The sequence below is a fragment of the Leptinotarsa decemlineata genome, unplaced genomic scaffold (genome assembly GCF_025532065.1).
Source record: "Leptinotarsa decemlineata unplaced genomic scaffold, Ldec_3_MD MMD2_tig00000882_RagTag_RagTag, whole genome shotgun sequence".
Taxonomy (NCBI): domain Eukaryota; kingdom Metazoa; phylum Arthropoda; class Insecta; order Coleoptera; family Chrysomelidae; genus Leptinotarsa; species Leptinotarsa decemlineata.
Genome location: NW_027412556.1, coordinates 8,872,516 through 8,896,167, shown reverse-complemented (window position 1 = coordinate 8,896,167; position 23,652 = coordinate 8,872,516). Strand labels below are relative to the sequence as shown.

At 35.1% G+C, this 23,652-nt stretch overlaps 1 protein-coding gene across 2 annotated transcripts in view; it reads left to right on the top strand.

Annotated features, from left to right (window-relative positions):
- Window positions 1–18,314: 18,314 nt before the first annotated feature.
- Window positions 18,315–23,652, top strand: part of LOC111510530 (uncharacterized) — a 141,234-nt gene continuing 135,896 nt past the window's right edge. The window contains exon 1 of one of the 2 annotated variants that reach the window (XM_074174938.1): window positions 18,315–18,552. The gene's annotated coding sequence lies outside the window, so the exon portion shown is untranslated. The remainder of the gene's footprint in view (window positions 18,553–23,652) is intronic. The other variant, XM_074174936.1, reaches the window with a different exon arrangement.

The window sequence follows — 23,652 nt, the reverse complement described above, 5'->3', positions numbered from 1 at the left end:
TTCCGAGAACGTTTTTCCCAATGGATTTATTTCAGCGATTAAAACACAATGTGAATCGCTGCTTTCGCATGGAAACCGCTTTCAAAGGGCCTTATGGATTTTCCTGTAGTGCTTGTGTTTTGTCCTTGAAAAAAAGTGTTTCGAAATACGAAAATGTGTTTATAAAAACGGGCACATCATGAAAATCAAAGGTTTAACAATGAACTGAAACTATACTGTCCAGGATGAACAGATGCTATGTGGCCCAACTGTCAGCTCTTCTTTCAGAAGAACTTTTGCTCTCCAAAAAGCTCATTGCAGGAGGTAGACTCCACTGCACACAAAACTGCTGAAATTTTCTGAAGTTGCTTTCAGATCTTCAGCAGATTGAGATGAACACTTGATACATTGCCCTGAGGCAACAATAAGGTATTTCCGATCAAAAAATGTCCTGTGGTCGATGTTTTGAGGGTAAAAGAATCACTGGAAAGAGTATCAAGAAGATGGGAGTTCAAAATTTATTCTGTGTGAGTAAAAACTGAGAATGCTTGCATAAAACATTTCAGTATCTCTATTCAGGATGATAATCATACAATTTTACGATATGCATTTCATCCAAGACGCATTTCACCAAAGTCACCAAAGTGATAAAGACTAGTTTTTTCGTTCAATAATCTGGCTGTAAAATGAAGGTCATCTTGAAAAACAACTTCTATGCAGCATTTCGTCGTTTGGTTAAGATTGTAGTATTATTGAAAGGCATATATATGTGAAGCTAACCTAGAATCACTCTTATGTATTGTAATACGGTCTTTCAAACGACTTGATGTTTGCCCAATGTGAGGTTGTACTAATCAGATTGACACATAATAGGAGCTTTATCTCTACCTTCGGAAAACTTGAATTTATAGTGAGAATAGTTTCATTTAAAAGTAATCGTTTTAAACAGAAGAACAAGTTTTGGTGTAAGATCTGCAATATATGATAAAGAAATGAAATAAATCAAGTTTGAAGTCGTATCACCCAAATTATTAGTTATGTTATTATTATTTGTTAATATATTATTCTTCAAGGAATATAATTCATTAACTAATAAAATCCCTTGGCATCCTGAAATCAATATGCTTGGTTTCAATCCAACATAGATATTACTATCCTAAACAAAAGTAATTTTGACAAAGCTAGTAAAATTTGGCGAAGGATCACGTGATACGCTGTTCAAGATTCTTAAGCCGATAACGGGGGATTTACCTCCAAGTAGGCTGAGACCAACGATTTGACATACAGGATTGCTTACTTGATCGCCACGTTGAAAAGCGCCGAGCAGATGTGACTGTAACACTGGTGACATAAGACTGTGTGTTATTTTAACATTTTTTGAGACTTATTTTCAGACAGTATTACATTGTTTTTGTATATATTGATTACATTTTTATTTAAATATACCAATTAGGTTTCTGAAACATTGAGTTTGTTATTATGAAAGTCGTATTTTTTGTGCGTTTGGACATTATTTAAACTGGTGTAACGAGTAGACGCCATATAATTTTTTTTTGACTCTTTAGAATATATTGCTGAATAGTTTGCTAAAAAGCGTAAAAATGATCTACCTGGTTTGGGCGATTATACTTATAAAATAAAAGCAGATCATAATTATAATATACCTTCTTGGATCCAGCAACTTTCTTTGTGAGGTCTTATTAAACCCACAGATAATTAGTTAGAAAAAATTAAAATGTGGAACAAGCTTTCCGAAAAACATTATTTAAATGGATTTAGAAAAGGGCCAGGAGTTGTAAAAACTCTTTTAAAAAAAATTGCAAAAAGGGAAGATTTTCCTATAAATATTATATTTGAATTTTGCAAACCGAGAACAATTATCAGAATGAAATATAATAACTTAAAGGCCTACGAAAATAGGTCACTTGGAAGAAAAAATTCTGATAATTGAAAAAAAATCGAAAATTAAATAAAGTAATACATTAGTCCTTCAAATTTATTTTTCTACATTCATGCAAAAAAAATAATTCAAATATATCAAGTGGATAAAGTAGTTCCTTTTGGCTCTAATATAGTATTATAATATATTAAATTGAAGATTCATCAATTTCATCATTTATGGAACAAAGTTTAAGTTAAATTATTCTAACTAAATTTCTCATTTTCTTAATAAAAAATAAAAACCGTATCATGTATTTTCTGTCAGATGAATAAAAAAAGTTGTTACACTTATAAACAATTTATTACTCATACATATTTTTAATTATCAAGCGTTTATTATAAAAGATGGAACAAAAGTTCATTACAGAATTTTTGTGAGAGTATAATAAGAGAGAATAATAAGAAACTGATGAAACCTCTTACTTTTAAAAAGGCATCCACAAAAGAAAATTTTTTACTTTGTATTAATCCATTTATGTTAATTATTCAATCCTATATAAAAATAATATTTTAATAAGTGATTTTAATGAAATTTGTTTATTTTAATTTAAAAGTGCAGTACCGAATCAATCCAGAGTTACCACTGTTACGTCACGAAATTACGTGACGTATCTAACAAAATCGCAAAAGTAAGCAATCCTGTATGTCCATAATCGTTGGGCTGTGACCAGGTATTATTTTGACACAGTAGTGTTGGATTTTATGGAACCTTTTTTTATGAAGAAAATAGAATTCCAACTTTCTATTTGTAACACTTTTATTTGTAAATAACGTTACTGCAGTTTCGTCCTATAAGGACATTTTTAAAGCTATACATTTATTTGTGACGTTAGTTACAAATGAAAGTAGTAAAAACATAGAAAGTTTCAATTCCCTTTTCTTCATTCTGATTTTCTACCACGTAGTAACGGCTACATCCATCAATTTACTTTTTTATAAAGACAAAACAAGGTGGAATTGCAAGATTGTTGAAGACATTGATTCAACAAGAAAAGCTTTTATTCTTGCTAGAAAAAAAAACTAGCAATATTCATGAATATCTTCAACTCTCTGAGTTTACTCGTTTTCTCCAGATATCTGGGAGATTTTCCACTGGATTTAGAATCCTAATTGTCGTCTGAATTCAGCATTGAAGGCTCAAGTGATTTTTGTGTATTCACCAATTGTTTTCTATCCTCGCCTCAAGTATGAAATCAACAAAATTTCATAAATTTATTTTTGGGAAAGAAGCTGTGCGCTATCAAATATATAATCATGTCGGAGCACATATGCCAAGGGTCGTATTCGGGCGTGTCCGAACTGCCCAGGTCTGATAATGTTGTTAATATTTTTATTCGTCCTAAAAAAAGTTTTATTGTTCATACTCTCATATGTTTCAGTTATTTTTTGATCAAAGAAGGAGTCCAAAAGTACTACTTTGGAGAAAATGGTATTCTTATGCTTTTGCTATTCAGAATTGCATCACAAAATTATTTATTCTTTCTGTTTATTCGGGAGGATCACAAAGTGACATCTAGTTCTATAATTCCAAACTTTTGAATGGAGAAAAACATATTTGCATACTGACAAACACACAAGTGAAGTACACTCGTCTCCTGAAGAAACAAACTTGGTTGATGAAACATCGTCGAGAAGAGTTTGGAGTTCTGGTGTTTGGAAACTGTACGTGTTTTGGATTCGATTATTCGTTCATTTTGAGTTTGCAATAATACGAAGATGACAGATTTTCCTTCTAACATTTTCAATTCATCAACATTGATAAAGATTATTCATTGATGACCGCTACAACAGCAGCGGGTCATATTTGAGTTACGGGTGTACTGAGATACATAACGACCTTGTTTTGATCAATATCTAAGAACTCCGATGGTCAGACATGAGGATAGTCATTGATATATAATGAAAAGAGGGTTGGAGACAATATGGATCCCTGAGGAACACCAGCGTTGATGATAAATGTATTCGAAAGATATCCATCGACAGCCTCTTGCAGAAAACGTTTTTTCAGGAAGCTGGAGAGCCATACACTGAAATGATCCGAAAAGCCATAACATCGAAGTTAGGCTAACAAAACCTCATGCCACACACGGTCAAAAGCCTTAGAAAAATATCAAGGGCAATATCTACTGAATCCCATTTCTGTGATCATCTTATCACGAAAGTAATTGTTTAAATTGCAGACAACTTAGGAAATTATCAATTTTACCGAAAAGAGTAATGGGTCCTTCTATGTATCTAATTCATTGTAAATTAGAGAAATTGGTTGTACAACATTCGACCACTGCCTAACAACCCACATTTTATTCTCTCCAATCGCAACTCCAGCCGAGAGAAAAGAAATTTTCATGGAATTATATATTACGATTTAATATAATTACCTTCGACGGCTATATAACGCTGGGGGCCAGATGTAGATGATATGGGGGTTGTGTATGCAATTTGAAGCCTAATTCATGCCAATTTGCCATCGTTTTCATTGACTTGTTACACGGTATATTGTCTTGTGAAGGGTGATTTCGTCCTTCAAACGCTCTAATAATGCTATGTAATAGTCGCTGTTGATGGTTTCTTTCTTTTCAAGATGGTCAATGAATGTTGTATCATGCACTTACCAAAATACTGATACCAGAACCTTGCCAGCTGACTGTTGCGTCTTTGCACGCTTTGGAGCCGGTTCACCACGTGCAGAGAAATCAGATGTCGACCATACCGAGTTTTTCAAACGATAGTTTTCTTATTGTATTGTTTTTTTGCTAAAAAGCAGTGCTTTATTAACACACGAAATTATTTTCAAACTACAAAAGTTGCTTCACTCGAAATATTTTATCGCACAAGCTAATAGTTCGACAGTTGTGGAATGTAAATATGTTTTTTGAAGGCTAAAGCTCCGTGTCCACTAGCAATTAAACTTGCTAGATTTGCTCTCGCAAGAAGTGACTTGCGCGGTGTGTACATGGCCTCCTCAGAGCGATATTGCACCAAATTTATTTGTATGCATACGACTTGCAACCTGCTGAGAGCTTGTTGTACAGGTGTACTCTCAGACATTTCATTTGATCAGTTTAATGGGAAAGCAAACTGTCAATTTGTTGTACATAGAGGGCGCTAAGTGTTTGTCATCAAAAGATACATTGGTTATATGGGAACATTTGTGATTTTTCGTTTTTATTCAGAGACATGGGTCGTTGTGATTCTTTCGGGTGCAAAGAAATGGGAGTTTATAAGTTTCCTGAAGATACTGATATGAGAAGAAAATAAGAAAAATCTTTCAGGACAGTAAAGTTCAAATGTACTGATCATTCTAGGTTATGTGGTAAACATTTCAAAGATTCTGATTTTGAGACTACTCCAAAGACAACTGGTGAGTAGCATTCATTCTACTTACTTATATGTGATATTCATTTCATAAAATTTTATAGGATTTTTCACTCCAAATGAAAGTTTTTGAAAAATCAGCTGTGCCTTCCATATTTCGCTGTACTTCGAATTCTACCAGTCCACAGATGTTGAAATTAGAAAAAAGGAATGTTAATGTGATTGAAGCCAGCTAGTACTGAATCATCTGAAATTTTTGAAGATAAAGATAACCAGCTTCCTCTCAATGGTTAGTATCCAATAAATGAAAGTTACTTCTTTGCATGATCTACACATCCATGTATAGAGTTACTTATTTTCAAATTGATTACTTCCTTCCTTTCTATGGAAGATTCTCTCATCCATTTTTTTGTATCAGATGGAGTAGTAGAAAGCCAAAAACTTTCTTTCCCAATGAATTTATTATATTGACTGCTCAACCACCATATTCCATTTGATTTTCAGATATAAATTATCTAGACCTCCAACACGAAATTGCCTCAGAAGTTACTTTCCACCCCGAGGAAGATAATCCTGATAAGGAAAGCCACCTAATCAGCCAGTCCACACAAACACCAACTTTATTCAGATTATTTTCCAATGATGAATTTCTAATGAACAAAAAATCTGTTCTTTATCATACAGGTCTCTCTTGAGGGATATTCTCGAAATTGAAATGTCTATCATAAGCCTTAAATTTACCTTAAAACTTTCATGTTTTTGAGGTTAGAATAATGTTCATTGATTATTAGTGAAAAAAACACAGAATATGTGTTTTTTTTTCATTAATATATTTCTTGGGAGCAAATTGGATGCAAAAAACTGTCTTTATAATGAGAAAGTTGTTCAAATATGCAAAATTATGAACCTTTCCACTATATCAGCTTTCTTTCCTCCTAGGGTTGCACCTCTCCTCTGCAACTCCTCCTTCAACTGAGCGATACGCCATGTAGAATACATCTTGAATTACAAGCAATTTAAATAAGAAACTTTCAAATAAATCAATAAATAACGGTGGAAACTTTGACAGCTAATGACCAATGTGACAAACACTCAGCGCACTCTGCCGGATGAGTTTCCCGTAATCATCCACATTTCAAGACTGTTCCGAAAGTTTTCTGCAAGTAAATAATTATGGCGAAACGTGATTGGAAAAGAGAAGATATAACCCTTCTCATTGACAACTTTGAATTATATCCGGGATTGTGGAATGTACAATCCAAAGAATTAAAGGATAGAATAAAAAAACAAAATGCCTTACAAAGCTTGGCGGATATCTTTGAAACTACTACGTCGGAAATACAGAGGATGTTACACAACTTGAGAACACAATTGAATCAAGAGTGTAGGAAAATACAAAAAAAGAAAAGTAGACAAGGAACTAGTGAAGTATATAAGAGCACTTGGGAAGTTTTCGACTCATTGAAATTTATAATCGATGCAAATTCACGAAGTGATACAGAGGATAATCTGGTAAGTTCAAAAGTCAAGTTTATTTAGAGTTTTACTGTACTCTGCAGAAGTCATGTATATAGAATTATTTTGTTATATGAATTTATATTGCCATGGTACTTTATCTTCGGATCATATGAAATAATCCTTGAATTCTTCACATACACTTTTCGCATTAGCTGTGAAATTGTGATAGTTGTTATTATGAAGTGACAACATATTGTTTACTGAAAGACCCTCTTCGTGCCACTCGTCATTTGTAATTCTTCCATCGTCAGCTTCCACATCAAACATTCTTGCAGGTGCATATTTCGCTTTCGACAGTTTGCGCGACCTCAGAAAATTATGAAGAATGCATATAGCCGTAACACATTTTTTAACCGTGCTTGAATCGAGCTGAATAGGTTTTTTTAGTACTCGGAAATGGTGTGCCATATTACCAAACACATTTTCAATATCCCTTCGTGCACGAGGGAGTCCGTAGTTGAATACACGGTTTGGTCCAGGTTGATTTCTAAACGGATATGGTTTGAGCAAATACGTTTTCATTGCAAATGCATCGTCAGCTACAAGAACAAACGGTGATGAATTTTTTCTACCAGGCTATTGCCTTGAGGGAGGCAAATTGATGCTGTTACTTTCTAATGCTGTGGATAGAGAACAATTGTTGTAAACTCCTCCATCCGACACTTTGCCATTGCAACCGACATTCACATAAGTTAATTCGTATGTTGCATCAGCCACTGCCATTAATACTATACTATGTGTATCTTTATAGCTGAAATAGTGACTTCCACTACAGGGTGGAGCTTGAATAACAATATGTTTTCCATCTGTGGCTCCTATGCAGTTTGGATAGTTCTAAATATCTTCAAACTCTGTGGCAATATGAATCCACTCTGCTTGAGAATTTGGCACATATAAAATACGAAGTATAACTAAATTATTTATTTCAGACTAAAAATACAGAGACTTCAGAGACAGAGCAGCAACAATCATCAGAAACGGGAGAGAATATCGGTAAAGAATTATCAAAAATGGAACCGAATTGTTCAAAAATAAGCCTTAAAAGAAAAAGTAAGGAGTCTGAAGAGGATGCTATTTTAGCTAAAGCTATGACAGGGTTGGATAGACCTTTAGATAACATTCAAATCTTTGGAGACTATGTAGCTTCAGAGCTCCGTTTCCTGCCTTCAGAGTATCTTAAAAAAATGAAAATTGTGATACATAGAGATATTTTACATATTGCAGGATTAGGTAATCAGAACGACTCTGGTCCTTCAACACCAGTTTCTCTCCCTCTCCAGCTTCCTATGAGAGTACAAGCTCTTCACATTCATTGCACATAATGCGCTAAAAAGCGCAGTGTTAATGATGAACGCTCCTCTGGGCTAATAGCTAGCCGCATTTTGATATCCTTCTTGGTAATTCGAAAAATTTTTGAGCTGCTTTGGATCTTCAGTTCTCAATTCGGCAAGTAACTGTTTGTATATACCTAAACTGGTTCTACGTTGAATCCACTTTCTAACCCAACATTTTCTCCTTTTACCGTTTCCCTTCCTTTTTTTCGTTGCAGCTATTTTCTGCTGCGTCAACATTTTCTCACTAGGTACTCAACAATTATGTGTACACGGGATCGAAAATAGTCAGAGCTGATTTACTTGCTAGAGTGATTTGCTAGATTAAATTTTCAAACAGTTGAAATTTAATGTAGACAGGCCAGCAAAAACTATCGCAACTTACTTGCAAGTGGACACGAAGCTTAAGGTTAACTAGAAATCAAATGTATTTGTATGCGCCATCTGTGTGTTAGCCAACGAACTGTTTAGACCATCTGACACATTCAACGAAGTTACTCGTGCAATTGACCTCATCCCCGATCGTTCTGGCAAAGGGATGTTCATCTCGAGACGGGGGAAACAGCGACACAACTCGCAACCACGTGCTCCCTACGGATGCAGCTGCTTGCTCACCTCTTTTTTTTGCTATACAAACGATAAAGCCCACCAAACTTGCTTTTCCTAAAGCCACCAATTCAAGACGAGCATCCCTCACTTAGGAACTTTTATGCTTATCGGCCACGTGCGACTGAATTAGCGCCATTTATCGTTGATGTCAAGGTTATAAATCCGTTTAAATGAAGAGAAGGTTTTATCGTGATTTCTCTTTGTAGAGACTATTCTCATTTAATTATATCCTGTTTCCCGATAGTGAAAAGTGGTAAATGCTCATCATAAATGCAAAACGCTAATATTTTGCTCCAAGAAATTTTGTGATTTCGTTATGATTTGCCACAGCTTGTACAGGCGGGTTTATAATACTTTACCGGGTCTACCCTATTTTTCTATCGCAGAGAGGCTGCAAACTGAATATTTTATGTGAGTTTGAGTAGTATTATTGGCTGCTATGTTTATGTACATTTATTCATAAACCATTATTATTGTTACAACATTTTGATTTAAACTATTCACACAATGATAAATAGGTGTCATTTTTCGAGAAGAATTTACGTATAAGTAAAAATAATGGTGTGTTATCAACAGATATATCCGATGAATCTTCGTCGAATATTATGATTGAAGGTTCAACAATCTTTTCAACTAAATGATCTAATTATCACAAGTTTACATGTTCTTTTATAGCCTGTTCAGTATATTTTTGCCAATTTTTCGAAATCGACATTTTTCAAGGACTCCTTGAAAATTATTTTGACTTCTTTCATTTCAAATGTCGCGTAAACTCTTGCAACGAAATCTTTTACTTGAGGCCGAATGAGTTCAATGGGATTAAGTTCGTTATGATAAGTGGACAGACGCAAAATAATAATACACGTCTGCAACATAAAGCTGTCTGAATGTTATCAACTGAGTAAGGTGTTGTATTGAGGCGTTCTGAAAACTAAAAAATTACTCAAAAATTCCAGAACGTCAGGTTATTTTGCAAAACGCAAAATTGTATGATAAAAAAGGAGTTTTTGGGCTAACTTCAAGAACTGAATGAATGCTTCAAAAGAAGCCTTGAAGCAGTTCTGCTCCATAATGATGATTTCAATGCCTCCATTCCTATCGCGTACACCTCAAGGAAACCTACAAGAACCTGCAATTGATTATTTGCAAATCAAAATATGAAGACAAAGGTTAGCAAGTGTGCAGTGATTTGAAAATCTTGGGCATATTGCTTGGACAACAATCTGGGTTTACTAAATTCCCTCACTTTTTGTATCTGTGGGATAGAAGAGACCAAGAAAATCATTAGACCAAAAAGTGTTGGCCTCCGATGGAGCTTAACGTTGGCGAAAAGAACATCCTGCATGAAACTTTGGTACCTCCTCATAAAGTTCTCCCTCCACCACTTCACATAAAGCTGGGATTGATAGAAAGGATTTGTATCGCTCTTCAACATGGTAATGCTGCTTCGGTCCTTGGAACTATTCGTGCTTCACATAATTTTGATGAGATCATGCATTGCCCTTTTTACAGTACGGAACTAAAATTTCTTCGAAACAAGCCGAGATATGTTGATATTTATCAGTTTCCTATCAAGGTTAATTCGCTAGTGGTTGATCTACCTTCTTTTTTTTCAATGCAGTCAATAGACAGGTCATTCTTGCCCTTCAAATATGAGTTGCAGTCCTCATGATTCTGGTATCAGTGGAAGAGCTTCATGGAGCAAGAGTCGAATCGAACCCATATACGAAACCCTCCATCACTTGGAAGGATCGATTGCAGCTTGAGAAATTGTTCTGATGCAGATTCTGAAAAACATGTTTTTCCTTACGAATCAGTAGAGAGTTGTCCTGGAAATCTTGAGGAGAAAATTGGATTAGATAATTCAGGAAACACTTGCTACATAAATAGCATTTTACAAGAGTTGTTCATGACGAAAAATTTCAAGAACGAGGTTTTAACGATGAACGAGAACGAGAATGTTTCCTAGTTATTCACCAAACTCATACACTTCTTCATGCAGTTGCAGTTTCGTAAGAATGTATCATCTTTCCTCCCAATCGACTTCCTGGAATCTTTGAAGTCTACTAGATACTCGTTAGGACAACAAAAAAAAGGTTCCGAATTCTTGGGGTTCTTGTTGAATACTCTTCGTGAGCAAAAAATTAGCAGCATCAATACTCCTGACCGCTCTGGATTTATTGATTCCGTACAGTCTATCTCGTCCTGTGTTTGTGAATCTACCATTGGAAAAAACACCACTTGTTTAATTTGTAGTGAATGTTCAGGAGGTAGTTAAAACGGATGTCATTTTCTGGAACTTCAACTAGCGTTTTCTAATATGACTAATAACCAATTCGTGCAAGCTTATTGTTAAATTATCTGAAAGTGGAACTATTAACAGGTGATGATCGACTGTACTGCCAAACATGCACCAAACTAACTGACTACAGTGTAGCACCAGGCACCAGTCCATCTAATAATGACACTGATGATTTTCAAACATGACTCAACCTCTGACGGAAGCACCAAACTCTCACGAAGGTTCGAAATAGATGAACATTTCAATCTAGCAGACCACTTCGTGAAATATGAAACTGGTTTAAATTTGACGATAGTCATGTCACTAAATGTTCTGGCGATGTTTTATGAAAGACATTGGCAGATAAAGATCTTCAGATGATGTGGTGCTGCAGGTTTTTCCGGGGTTTCCTGCAGCTGAAAAAGTAAATGCGCCACTGGAATCAATGAAGTCGCCCCGGAGCGACTTCATTGATTCCAGTGGCGTTGTTGTTGTTTAATAATGTCATGATTTGTATTACTTTCTTGATGAGTATAAAATTACATTTATGTTAAAGAGATGGAAAAATTGCTTCAGATATTAGGTTTCAAAGTTTCCAGGCCTCTCAGAGGCAAAGTTGAAGGACAGTGTTTTCGTTGGACCAGATATCAGATGGCTTATGACTGATCCACAATGCATCCGAACTATGACGGTTCCTCAAAGAGAATGGTGGGTTGCCTTCAAAGAGGTGACAGAGAAATGTTAAGACAATTAAAAAAGACCCTTACTACAAACAAATCGTCAAAAGAATGTTAGAAGCATTTTGAGCTTTAGATTGCCTAATGAGTTTAAACATACATTTCATACATTTTCTTCATTCCAACCTCGACCACTTTCCGGAAAATTTAGGAAATGCGAGTGGAGAGCAAGGTGAATGATTTCACCAAGATATTCAGGAGATGGAAAAAAGATACCAGGGAAGATGGGGGCGTCTCAATGATGGCAGACTACTGTTGAACGCTTCAGAAAGACCTTCCACGTGCTTCCAACAAACGAAAACATGCCGAATGTTGTCTCACTGGGAAAAAGGAATATGTTAAGTATTTACTACTGGATTTATTTTTGTTTCGCAGTTCTAAATATACATTTTTTTATCTTTCATATTTTATTTTAAAATGATAACTTGTTCAACGTAGATACCTACATGATCAGAAAATGTGACGTTCTGTGACAAAATGTAAAGCATTTTTGGATTCAGCACACCCACACACCACACCACATCCACACACCTGAAATACGCAAAAAACAAAACAGCTCTCAACTTTTTTCTCACTGACTTGTGTAATATTTGGTATTGTGGAATACATATCCATAAAAACGAGCTGGAAGATACCAAATACATCATTTTTTTATCCAGTTTCATCAAATGGTACGTCTTTTTATCGAAACCACTGAATTATATCCGCTTTCTCCATTGGTATTCTTTGAACTTTCCTGGAATTATAACTTGCATGTTATTCATAATAATCACAGGGTTGGGTGGAATAAGGTCTAACATTTGCTCAAAATATTTTTCAAACACATCGCCGTCAAATCCTTTATGGTAATCGCTCATGGTAAACCTTCAATACATCCAATGTGGATGATAATCACTCGTTTTACTTATCCACAATGCGACTTCAATCCGGGAGACCAGGTTTCTGAAAACGCTTTGAAGTAAACAATGTTGAGTTGCCACATTTTTCCAACGGTATACTTTTCGTTAAGTCAAGTTTTGTCCATGAGTTTGCAATCTTTCACAAACCATCTTATGAGGACATCGTCCTCACACCGTCGTCCTCACCGACACAGAAAAATTAATAAGAGTCGTAGAATATTGGCATACTTTGAGGAACTCCCAAAAACATCGCTTGTTTTCTGAAAAAGAAAGAATCAGAAGTGACTCACAAAAAGAATAATAATTCAAGAAAATTCATTTGAAACAGTGAAGACAAAACGTCAGTGTCGAATAGATTAGACGAGTGGTCGTTGCCCAAAACTCTATATTGGTCAAACGGGTCAAACGGTAGAAACATTTACTGATTTTGGACTTCGAAAACTCCAAACCACCTGAAGCAAACTTGTTCGCTATTTGAGTCAAGCAACGTTGGTCGTGGCTATCATTCAGATACGTATCTGGTTTCCAAATGGACTTTTGTTGCAACATTCTTGATAATTCTAGAAGATATAGTACGTTGAAAGATGAGACTTCGTTAATCCTTGAATCACACAATATTCAATATTTGGGCGTTGCTCTTTGTAGAGGGATGATAGCTGGAATGGAGAAAACAACATTCCAAACATAGTCTTCAGAATTTGAGGCTTGCAGTGATTATTTTATACATCGGAAAGTGATCAGTGACAATCACTGAGAACATAATTATCGTTGGATGTGTTCTGTGGAGTTTTTGTTGGTACTGAAAGTGAGCACTGATAGATTTGATTCATTTTGAGATCAAGAGATTGTGGCAAATCAGAAGCAACCAATTTTCTCAGCTACTCAGAGCAGATCCAAAAAATGAAACAGTTTTATTCGAGGATAACAATAATGAAGAAGTGGATCAAAAATTCATTTGTATAATCCAAAGAATAGCAATTTGAAGCAACTTCTGTCATTTCGAGAAAGGCCAAAGTATGGAAGGTAGTCAAAATTATTGGGAATGATTCGTCTGACCCGCATATTACGTTTTCCATTGATACAATTACGTATCGTCTGGTCACTTGATGAATAAATATTTATAATGATATGTTTATTGAAAGTAAACGTATACATAAAAGGGCTTCAAAGAACTTCAAAGAGAACATAATAACCATATTATTGGAGTGAGAAGTCCTATTCATAACAATTAGTACCTACTCTGACTCTTGATAATGTTCATTGTCCTCTGTCTTCAACATTTCGGACTCCAAAACCGCGTTTAATAATTCCAAAAGATTCTGATAATCATATTCATGACTATTCAAATATGTTGTATGAGACAATAATTTTTGCACAAAAAAACCGAGTATATAAGGGATATGAATATGATATGGCAATTATAGTTTGAAAAGAAAGAATTTCTAGATAATAGTGCCAAATCAGAACTATATTGAAGTTGTTTGTTCTCTCAAACAGCAGTTAATTCATGTCTTACCTCGTTCTACTTGTAGGAAAGTTTTTGATAATGAAAATCGCCAAGTAATCATGTATACAATGACAAACCATTATTATTTGATTGAATCTCTATATTATTCATTTGTATGCTTTTTCCTACAAATAGTCCGGTCAAATTAGACTAAAGAATGTGAAGGTACATAAATTTACAACAAGCTGCAAATGCGTGTAATTGTTCAAAACATAGTTGAAAATAGGATTTTGGAATTCCGAATGATTGCGATGCCTGGAAAAAAATGTATTCGAGGTTAAAGGTCAAAAATCTCGAAAAAAATTGTATTTTCGCGATTTTCAGGAAAACAGTGAATTTAATCATAAAATAACCTGAGACAAAAATTGTAGATCATAAAATTCTTTACAAAAAATGTATCGGTACTTTTTTTCTTAGAGTCACCGTTTCTGAGATACGAAAGGTCAAAAAGTTGTAAAAGTTGTTATCGTCATTAAATGCATGCATAAGTATGCCACGTATATACATCTCTGAAGTTGTAATTTAAGTGAAAATATTTTCCTATTGGTATACATAAGTATAAATATAAGAATATCAGGTAGAATGAAATCCAATCCCTTAATTTGTACGCTAGTGTAACCTTGAGCCAACATCTATTTTCTTGCTGAAGCCAGGAAAAGTTCAAAGTCAAACCGAAATATATTCGTCAAAAAGTTCTTCTACTTTTGCAAAGAGTCAAAATCATGTACTATCTTTACACGCAATAACTGGCTGCATTTTACAGGAGAGGTAAAGCAACAGTCTTTAAAATGTTTGAAAAACAAGATTTAGTTCAATGTGCTGAAATTTTCAAAAAAAGTAATTCGACTCAACAAAAAATTATCACCAACGGGATTCAGTTTCTTCTTTCTATGTACAAAGCTCCAAAAAAAAACACTTGCTTAGATAAGTATCGATATGCATGTTTCGTAAAAAACACTAAAAATAAGAAACAGGTGCAATTAGTTTGTCTTCCTCCAACCTCAGTTGCTGCTCATCAACATCTTTTTCGGGTATATTACCAAGTTCAAGTGTGGCTTGGTTATCAGCTAGACCCAAAAGACTGGGGTTGGAAATTGGTCGACAATGCATTAGAACCTATTCAGACTTTACTCCCACCTGCGCCGGAAAAACTGCTGAACACAATTGTTTGCAACTGTAAAAAGGGATGCAGCGCTAAATGTGATTGTAAAAAGCTCGGACTGTTGTGTTCTCTGGCATGTACACATTGTCAAGGCCAGTCATGTTCTAATGCTGAATCACCAATAGTGGAGGATTCATTTGATACCACCGAGGAAACATGCGATACATTACTCTTGACGCAGTTTACCTACACCCAGGATGAACATCAAGAAGAAGAAGAAGACCAAGAAGAAGATCGACAAGAAGAAGTATTTGAAGGTTATGACTCAGATGAATAAATTTTTACATTTTTTAAATTTCAATCGCTTCTATTTCCAACCCTTCCTAATATATTTTATTATGCAAGCTTTCAATTTGACAGAATCACAACAGACATGTGGAATATGCCTACTGGGGAAACCACGTTAAAAAAAAAGCGCTAAGTACACTACCTCATAGGTGGCGTGGAAACGTGTGCATATAATAACGATTACAACTTTTACAACTTTTTGACTCGTCGTATCTCAGAAACGGTGGCTCTAAGAAAAAAAAGTATCGATATATTTTTTGTAGAGAATTTCATGATCTACAATTTTCATTTACGGTTATTTTATGATAAAACTCACCGTTTTCCTGAAAATCGCGAAAACCATTTTTTTTTGAGATTTTTGACATTGACCTCGAATAAATTTTTTTCCAGGCATCGCGATCATTCGAAATTTCAAATTCTTATTTTTAACTATGTTTTGAATAATTACACGCGTTTGCAGCTTGTTGTAAATGTATGTACCTTCCAATGTCTAGATTGACCGGATTAAAAATAACAGCGAGTTTTTATAAAATTTGATAAGATTGAATTGAATCTGAAGTGAAATGAATCTAATGAAAACAGCACAAACAGATCGAAAAATAGAGATATAGGTTTTCACTTCCCATTTTAACATACACAACAAAATTCAGAAATCAATCAGAACATGGGATAATACCGATGATCAAATGATCCGGTTATAAAATACCTGAATCCCGTCGAACACACGTCGTTGCCTATGGTCTTTTACCTCGGTCAGTAGAATTTTGTACGGCTGCAGGCCTTAGTCACGATGCAAAATTTGCCAAGTTGCTGTCTACGAAATACCAAGTTCTTGTGAGCGACGCGAAAACGACTTGTTTGGATTCTCCTGCACACTCCCACAGACAGCAGCAATGGCGATGTTTTCGGCAGTTCAGTACTTCAAACTGTGGTGATATGGTCAGGTTAGGTAAGGTTAGGTCCGAAGTGAGTGGGTTCATTCGACCTTCCACCGCAACCCGCAAGTGTTTATTGTGGCTCACACCTATTCACACTCGACCAAATGATTCCATCTTCTTAACGAAGCCGATTAGTTTGTATGGTGAGTGGTATTTAAGGTCAGATGGTAAGAGATGGTACGGCTCTGCCGAACTACTTTGTGCCTGCCGGGGCAGGCACAAAGTATGTGCTCTTCTGTTTCATGATTTCCTAAACAAAGGCGATACACTGTCTTCCGAGTCCGAGTCTCTGCATATGATGATTCAAATGACAGTGACATGTAAGAAGGTCTGTTAGATATCATAGTTCATCCCTACTGTAGTCCAACAACTGTTTGGTATCAAGCTTTGAAGGGTGAATAAACGCCTTGGAATGGGCCAATCCTGGAATATTTTGCTAGAAGTCCATAAATCTTCTTGCCAAGCAATGCCAATGACAGGTTCTGGTCCAATAAAGCTGCTTGCAGCACCCTCGTTTGTAAGGGAGTCAGCAGCCTCATTGCCTTTCAGGCAATGAGACCAGGCAGACCAGAGATGAGGTCATCCTATCGAAAAGAGTCGTTTTTGGCAATGTGTTACCAATTTAGACGTTGCTCGGTAAGAGCCAATAACTTCCAACGCCGCTTGACTGTCCGAGAATATTTTTATTGACTTGTGTATGAGGTTGGATTCTTCCATTTTCTCCGAACACAATTTAATAGCGTAAATTTCCGCTTGAAATACAGTCGCATAGGTTCCTAGGCAGGTTGATATCTCTGTCTTGGGTCTGCGACTGAAAACACCTCTACCAGTACCGGAAGGTGTGTGAATCAACAACTATCTGCTCTTAATATTTCCTTCTCTCGGAGGATCCAGTTCTCTCTACTCTCTCTACTCGGGAACAGTATTTTATAAGGCAGTTCGTAGTTGACAGTTGGAAACATAAAGTCAAAGGTCATTTCCAGAATGCTGTGACTTCCAGTGTTAACCAATAGTCTGTTGCACTCTACATTAAATTGATTTGTGCAATTGGCAATGTACACAAGTTTATATGCAGTCCATCTAGCCTCTCTTTCCAGAAAAATGTGGAGAGGAGGTAGATCTAGAAGGATCTCCATGGCCGCTGACGGTGTGGTACTGATGGTACGACTTATGGCCAGACAAGTCTGTCTCTGTAAGCCAAAGAGCTCCGCTTGGGCCGTTTTCTGTGAAGCCTTCGGCCACCAGTCAATTGCTCCATAAGTGATCATTGGTCTGAAAATCATCTCATAAATCAAATGGATTTGTTTGTGTGGTGATATTAGATCATGTTCAAATCAGAGGCGTTGAGGTGATTTTTAAAATATATGAGGAGAATTATGCTTTCAATAGTGGGATTATTCTATTGTAGACATGCAGCTGTCACTGCAAGGTAAATAGTTGAAAATCAGAGCGAAAAAGGTGACTACATTCAACTCAAGCAGCGGTTGATACTGAAGTCAAATTTCAAACGAGGCTTTAGTTAAAAAAATCCTTTATGATGCTGACTTCATTGCTCGCACTGTATGAGGCAGTACTAAAAGATATCGAAGTCGGTAGATTATCATTGACAAAGGCACAATTGAGACATTATCCGAGCCGTTGATCTCATATCTCATCTTGATGTGGCTGTTTTAATATCGTCAGCGTAAATTTCTCCGGTTGAGCGCCATCCATGATAAACAAAACTCGATGACAGGCATCTCTTTGATCGAGATCGCAGCATGCGGAAACTACAACGTTCACGCTTATATCAAGTAGTAAACACGGGAAGGCGCAGAAACGGTCTGCGCACGCTATTAGACCATCGAGCGGGCTTTGAAAATGAAGGGCTCGATGCGCACAGCGCAATCCGACCGGTGATCAGTGTTTCTAATGAAACTAGTAGAGTTAGTGGGTGATTTTTATAAAACGTCGGGTACACGTGATTTTTTACGCGCTTTGTGAGTGTTAAAACGGGATCCCTTGCTCTGGATGTATGCCTCGCTGGAAGCTTTTGCGAATTATAAGGGTGAGTGACCCGCATCCACCATGTTTTTATCGTGTTGGGAGGTTTTTGAAGTTTTGCTTGTTTGTTTACGTTTTGCTATGGGTACTTGTTTGAAGCAGATTCAAATCAGAAACCTTGAAAGATGATGCAGGAGTGGTAAGGGATGACAGAAACTATTCTTTTTTTGCTGTTGACAGTTGAAACCGGTGTTAGTATGGGTGTTATGTGTTCAGCTCGGGTTCTATAGTTACAAAAAACATTCATGATGAAGTTCTCAGGAAATGAATGAGCTCTACATCTTTTCCAAGGGGAAATATGAAAATTCGGAGTAGTGTTCATATTTTTTCGTGATTCACTGTATTTAATTTATGCTCGAACAATTTTATGTAAAATTCGATAATCAGTGAAAAAAAATATGTTAGGGAATTATTTGTCTCTTGTTTTTGTCAAACATTTCATAACTTTTCCATCAATACCCTTCTGTTTAAAGAAATAGATGTAAATTCAATATTTAGTGTTATATTTGACTCATCTGTCAAAATATGTTATCGTTGTAAATAATTTTCGAACTGTTTATCAAAAATAATTGTTTATCTGAAAATATCTACCTACTAAACTGTTGTTAAAATACCTTGAATATCTCTGAAAAGTGGATGGAGGGTACAGTTGTGATGCATTTGTGAATTGAAAAGGATCAATTGCAATTGAGAAGTCAGGAATTGTTAGTTTCAATTATTTGAATTTGTTTGAAACAGATTCGATTCAAATATAATACAGGAGGTGGTGGGAGAAACTGCTAGTTTTTCACTGTTGTTGTATTAAATCGATGTTAATAGGTGGGGTTCAAATCATTAGGAAATGGATGAGACCTGCTTCTGGCAAACTGAAAATGAAAATTCAATTTTCACACATAGTAATTGATTTCACACTTTTGTTACTTTTTACTGCACTCATTCAAGTAGTTTATGCAGAAAAAAATTATGTTCAGTGTTCAGTTCGATGTTATGCAAAAACGAGAGATTTTGATACTCTTTACGATAACATTTCCACGAAACAAAACATTTCTCTTCCATCGGCACCTTTTACAGAATATGTCAAACATCTACTATAATATCTCACCTCGAATCTGACTCATCTGGAAAAATATGTTATTGTTGCTGAAATTTGCGAAATGATGTAAATGGTGTAACAAATGAAAATCCGAATGTGCATTTGCAGATTTGAAAGGGTCAGTTGTGATGCAAATTAGTTACTTTTTATCTATCAAGCTCATTTACAGGTATCTATCAAGCCATGCTTCAATGGTGAAGACTACTGAGGGTTTCTGTTTTTGTGTTTGATAGAAGAAGGATTGAATTATTTAGATTTTACTTTTAAATATGTTAAATTACAGAAGTAGGAACTCAAATTACTAGATAATAATCTATAAAACAATTCGAGTAGGTATAAAATTTCTTTTGTGTCGATCATAAATGGCATTCTTCATTTTTGCCCTGAAAGTATGAGCCTTTGAAATTAAAAAGAAAACCATTTCAAGCTGACACTGTAGATATAATTAGAATTGTTTATTTTAACATCACGAAACAAGTTACTTAACTTTTTTTATTTTCAATTGGAGCTTCAGAATGAAATCTGAACATTCTCTGTTGATTTAGAATTCATGCGTCAAAGAACTGAGTAGGTATTCTGTTGAAAAACACCCCAGGAAAGTTTTTTCAAAATTCCAATATTCATTTCGCGTCAAATACCTGGTAAATATTTCGGGATGTTTCAGCGGTGTTTGCTTCAATTTGAATTCATACAAGAAAATTGTCCGAAAATCGCTCAACAACATCATATAGTAATAAGCTGAAAAGAAGCAAAAAAATGAAATTTGGAAAAAAAAATGAAGAGCATCAATGCATAGAGAACAACATTTTTTATCGAACAGTACAAACCTCGATACGGTAGAATAAATATTTATTGAGATATGAAGCTACAAAAACACATGACACTGAAACGGAAAACGTTTTTAAAACATCAAATCATATAGATACTGAATATTACTGGAGTTTTCCCAGCACTAGACCTTTCGAAGATGAAAACTTGGTGATCGAAACACGAGTCGAGTTGTTAAAATAATGGTTTGGTGTTGGGAAAAAACTTCAACAACTTCAGTGCATTTCAAATTTATACTGTTTCTATTTGTGATTCTTCGATACATCACTAAATTCCTTCCTCGTCTCTGATGAATTCGCGAGTGAAAAAATGATAATTCCCAGCTACCAACTGCAACCCTTTCACATTTGACAATCAAATTGCGAGGGTGGGGAGTTTTGAAGCGAAGGGAAGGACTACATATAAGCTTCGCATGTGATCTAACCATGCATCTATAAGTGCTTGTGTCTGGATCGATGTTGGGTCCTAATGATAATGAGGGTCGTGAAGAAGTCCAAAAATAGAAACATTTCAGAAAATAACTGATAATGAAATCCATGGAGTTAACTTCGAGTTTTTGTCCTTTTTTGTGGTATACATATATTTTTTTCACTACTAACCTGAGAAATTGCTATTATTAACTCCATTCCCCTAATGAGAATTAATATTTCTCACCCTTGGTAAATAATGATAATAAAAAACACCTAGGTAAATAATGAGAACAATTTTAAAGATATTCACAGAAACTTTTGTCAATTTATTTATCAACTAGAAGTAGGAAATTGAACATTGGAAATATGCTTGAAAATTATTTGAAATTATAATTAATTGTACAATTGTAACAAATCATGTGTATTCCAGCATTTCCTGTATCAATGGAACTGACATTTGGACCAAGTAAATTCAATTCTGTGTTACAAGCAATCCTCGTATTTTGAACGCATTCATTACCTTTTTCCACGAAATTATCTTCAACATGGACGTTTTATAAAACAGCATCTTGACTTTCAGAAGAAGTTATATTTGAAGCTTTATTGGGTAAATTACATTCATGCACTAATTTGGCGATTCTCTTTTTATCAGCTATTGATTCCTCAATATATCCTTCAGCCACTGCAGCCGACTTTCACCCACCGTGCCGTTTCAGGCTTAGTAAGTCTCCTCCGTTTTCTGCGAGAAGTGTTGCCGAGCTACGTCTAAGAGAATGACTAGTATAACACTCAGGATTTTCTAATTTGAGATAATTAGCCACGACATATGGTACTTTACTAATAATATTGTGCCCAATATTTTGTTTAATATGTTTACCTTTATGATATAAAATAAATAGTTCTGTAATGTCAGTTGGCCTATTAGCTAAGTATTTTTCAATAACATTAACCCATTGTAGCTCAACAATAACAAACTTCCTTGAAGTTCTGTTCTTTGAATTGGGAATATTTATTATGATAATATCATCGAAAACATGTAAATCATCTAGGAGTATATTGCATAATTCATCTGTTCTGAAGGCACCGGCAACACCAATTACCATAGAGGATCTTAGAGGAATAAGTATCCTACCCATGCTTTCCAAGATTCTAGAAAGATCCATTGAAGTACAGATAAGACAGCATTTAGCCGACCACTCACTATTGCCTGTTGTTCAATCTGGCTTTCGTAAAGGCTACAGCTGTACGACAGCCTTACTTAATATAGTCGATGATATCATTGCCTCAATGGATAAAGGTCTGTGTGCAATATTGGTACTGCTGGATTTCAGCAGAGCATTTGACACTATCAACTTCAAATTACTGCTTAATATTTTGCAATATATAGGTTTTTCAGAATCGGCTGTTGGCCTTATACAAAATTATTTAGACAATCGTAAACAGTGTGTAAAAATTGAATCAAAGCAGTCCGAATATATGACATTGAACTCGGGGGTGCCTCAAGGTTCAATCCTGGGCCCTTTACTTTTTTCTGTGTATACCATCAATTTAATAAAATCTTTAGAACAATGTAATATTCATGTCTATGCTGATTATACACAGATTTATCACACTTTTCCTCCGCAGTTAGCAGATGATGCTTCTGAAATAATTAATAGGGAACTGGCGACGTTCATTAATTTTGCTTCTGAACATTGTTTACTAATAAATTGCGCTAAATCTAAAGTAATGTTATTTGGTTCTATGTATAATCGGGCTAGATTTCAGTATCCTATTAATATAGAAATTAATAATGAGTTGATCCCTGTTGTTGAAGAAGCTAAAAATCTAGGCATTATCATAGAGGCAGACCTAAGATTCGAAAAACATGTTAATCAATTGATTCGACTGGTATATGGTTCACTAAAGCTGATTTATGGAAACAGGCATTTAATTCCTCGAAAAATCAAAATGAAACTGTGCAAAACATTAGTTTCATCACATTTTAATTTCGCTGACTCTGTCTATGGTCCAAACTTAACAACTATTTGCAAAAATAAAATTCAAAAAGTGCAGAATTCCTGTTTGAGGCTAATAAACGGCGTGAGGAAAAATCAGAGAATATCACATAAATTAATTGAGATTGGATGGTTGAATATGGAAAATAGAAGAGTTCATCATGCGGTCACTTTATATTACAAAATTATTCTATCTAAAATTCCTTCATATTTGTACAACAAAATATCTTTCAGGACAGACATACATAATTTAAATCTACGATTTAAAGGATTATTATCCCCACCTAAATTCAAAACTGAAATGTTCAGACGATCTTTCACCTACCAAATTTATAATTTATATAATTCCGTTCGTGAAAGTTAGAAGAACCTCAGTATTACTTGCTTCAGATCAGAATATAAAAATAATTTATTCAAAACACAAGTCTAGATACCCCTCTGCCCCGCTGCCAAACCAACAAACATAACGATTTTCGTCACTTATCACTCATTTCTCTCATTGTCTATTTGTCAATTACATGTACAAACGCATATGAATTCTTCGACGCACTGTATTAGGGTTAAGTGGAAGAACATTTTCGTAGTAAAACTATCGTTTGTCTGCAGAAAATGAACTTCGCCTTTTATTTTCAGAAATGTTTTTATTTTTTTTTGCATACAATGTTAAAATCTATATGTATATTATTTGAAAATAATAAAGACCTTTATTATTATTATTATAATATCCTACATATCATTTCATTAAAAAATTAAACACAATCTAACAATAAAAAAGT